The following is a 2,990-nucleotide window of genomic DNA, read 5'->3' as shown; positions in this document are numbered from 1 at the left end:
GGGCACTCGACCACTGAGCCATAACCCCAGACCTGGGTTTTTGTTTGTTTGTGTAATTTATTTAGAGATAGGGTCTCACTGGGGTGCTTTGTGTCTTGCTTTTTTGCTGAGGCTGGCTTTGACCTCTTGGTCCTCCTGCCTCAGCCTCCAGAGCAGCTGGAATTATAGGTGTGCACCATCACAACCAGCTCATTTCACCCTCTTCAGAGTTTCATACAGATACATTAATGCCACATGCAGTATTTGAGTCTGGCTTCTTAGTGTGATGCCTTCAAGACTCATCCATGTAGTTGAATGTAACAGGAGTTACTCTGTTTTATTTCTGAGTACCATTGCTTTGTATGAGTATATTGTAATACATTTCATCTACTTGTTCATTGATAAAATTTTGCTTTGTATCTAGATTTTAGCTAATACAAAGAAAGTTGTTTTGGATATTAGAATTCCAATCTTTCATTGTTTTATTTCTGTTGGAAATAAGGTGTAGACTTGCTGATCACATATGAAGTCGATATTTAACTTTATAACAAACAACCAAACTGTATTCTGGATACACATTTCTGTTTTTCATTCCCAACTGCAATGTGTGAAATAGATGTTCAGTTGTTGCACAGCTTTGCCCAAACTTGATATTATAAGTCTTTAATTTTAGGTCTGCTAATGGGTATATATTACTGTCTAATTGGAGTCTTTATTTGTATATCAAAAATGACTAATGATACTTTTCTGTTTTTACAATGGGTGCAAGTGCCATTTGATAATTATTTTGTAAAATATCTCTTTGAATCTTTGCCCATGAATAAAATTTCAGATGTTCTAATATTAAGTTTTGAGTCTTTCTGAATTTGGAGTACAAGTTCATCATCAGAAAATAAGCCCCATAATCATTTTCTCCTCTTAGCAACTCATATTTATATTTTCCAAGCAGTGGCTTTTGAAGACCTAAACATTTTATTTTGGTGTTGTATCAAATGTAATTTTTATACTTCTTTTTTTCTTATTTTAAAATGGTTTCCTTAACTCAAGTCATCTAGTTTTCACACTAACAATGAGGTTTAGGATCCATTTTTGAGATATCAATTACATGGAGGAAGAGTTGAGGTTTGGTTTGTTTTCTTTGTATTTTCTATGCATCTCTTTGCATTTTCTTTCTTGTTTGTTTGTTTGCATATTAAGATCCAAATATTCCTACTGACTCAGAAGGCTAAGGCAGGAGAATCACAAGTTTGAGGCCAGCCTCATTAACTTAGCTAGGACCTTAGCAACTTAGCCAGATCCTGTCTTAGATAATAATAATAATAATAATAATAATAATAATAATAATAATAATAATAAATAAATAAAATAAAAAGGGATTGGGATGTGGCTCAGTGGTAAAGCAGCCCTGGGTTCAAACCCCAGTACCAAAGAGAGGGAGGAATCAAAATGTTACAGCTTTACTGTTGAAACAGTTATCCTTTTCTATTACATTACTTTTGCAACTTTGTTGGGTCTCAATTAATTATTAGAGTATGGATCTATTTTTGAACTCTTTATTTTGTTAAATTATTACAAGTCTATCTTAATATCAGTAGTACACTATCATCTGTAACTTTATACTATGTCATGAAATCTGGTAACAAAATACCTGAAATAGAAGAATCAGCCTATTAACATTTATGCTAAAATATTCTTCTGGTATTTGGAATAAAATCCATGTGGTCATAATTTATCTTTTTTGTATATGACTGAATTTGGTTTGCTCCTAATTTGTAAATTTTTTTTGTTTTATAATCATGAGGGACATTGGTCTAAAGTTTCCTTAATCTGATTTTGCCCATTTTTTTGCATAAGAGTAGTAGTAGAGTCACAAAAAGCATTAGAAAAGTTTCCTCCTCTCCCATATTCCAGAAGAGTTTGTGCAGAATTTGTACCATTTATTCCCATGTGCATAGCAGGATTTATCAATGAAGCTATGCTGGATGCATACTTTTTGGGGGGAGCAAGTTGGATATAGAGATTCAATTTATTTGACAGAAATAGAAATATTCATGTTACTTATTTCTTCTTGTGTGAGTTTTGATCATTTGTGTTTCCAAATCAGTTTTCATTTTGTCTAAATGATTAAATATGTGTTATTATGTTTCTGTTTATAGAATCTCCAAATAGTCCTTTTAATATCTGTGACTCTGTGGTTTAATCCTGACACCAGTAACTTGTCTTCTTTCTTACTGACATGTTTATGGTACATAATATGGTCTCTCTGGTGAATGTTCTATGTGCAATTAGGAAAAAAGTAAAGGTTTTTTTGAGTCAATATTATTTTTAAATGTCAATTAGGCCAATATGATTGATAGAGCTGAACAAGTCATTGAGATCTGTAATGATTTCCTTTCTAATTCATCAATTGTTAAGACAGCAGTGTGGACTCCTTAGTTTATACCCAAAGGATTTAAAAACAGCATACTACAGGGACACAGCCACATCAATTTTTACAGCAGCACAATTCACAATAGGTAAATTGTGGATCCAATGTAGATACCCTTCAGTAGATGAATGGATGAAGAAAATGTGGTATGTATACACAATGGAATATTACTCAGCATTAAAAATGAATAAAATCATGGCATTTGCAGGTAAATGGATGGAGTGGGAGAATACAAGGCTAACTGAAGAAAAATAATCTCCCAAAACAAATGCTGAATGTCTTCTCTGAATAGGATGCTCATTCATAATGGGGATGGGGGCAGAGGTGGATGGGAGGAATAGATGAACTTTAGATATGGCAAAAGGGTGGGAGGGAATGGGAGGGGGCTTGGGGGTAGCAAAGATAGTGGAATGAGATGGACATCATTATCCTAAGTACAGGTATGAAAACATGAATGGTGTGACTCTACTTTGTGTTCAACCAGAGACATGAAAAATTGTGCTCTATAGGTATAATATAAATTATAATGCATTCTGCTGTCCTGTATAACTAATTAGAATAAATAAAATTTTAAAATTAAAAA

The sequence above is a fragment of the Callospermophilus lateralis genome, chromosome 18 (assembly GCF_048772815.1).
Source record: "Callospermophilus lateralis isolate mCalLat2 chromosome 18, mCalLat2.hap1, whole genome shotgun sequence".
NCBI lineage: Eukaryota > Metazoa > Chordata > Mammalia > Rodentia > Sciuridae > Callospermophilus > Callospermophilus lateralis.
Note: the sequence above shows the minus strand (reverse complement) of the source record.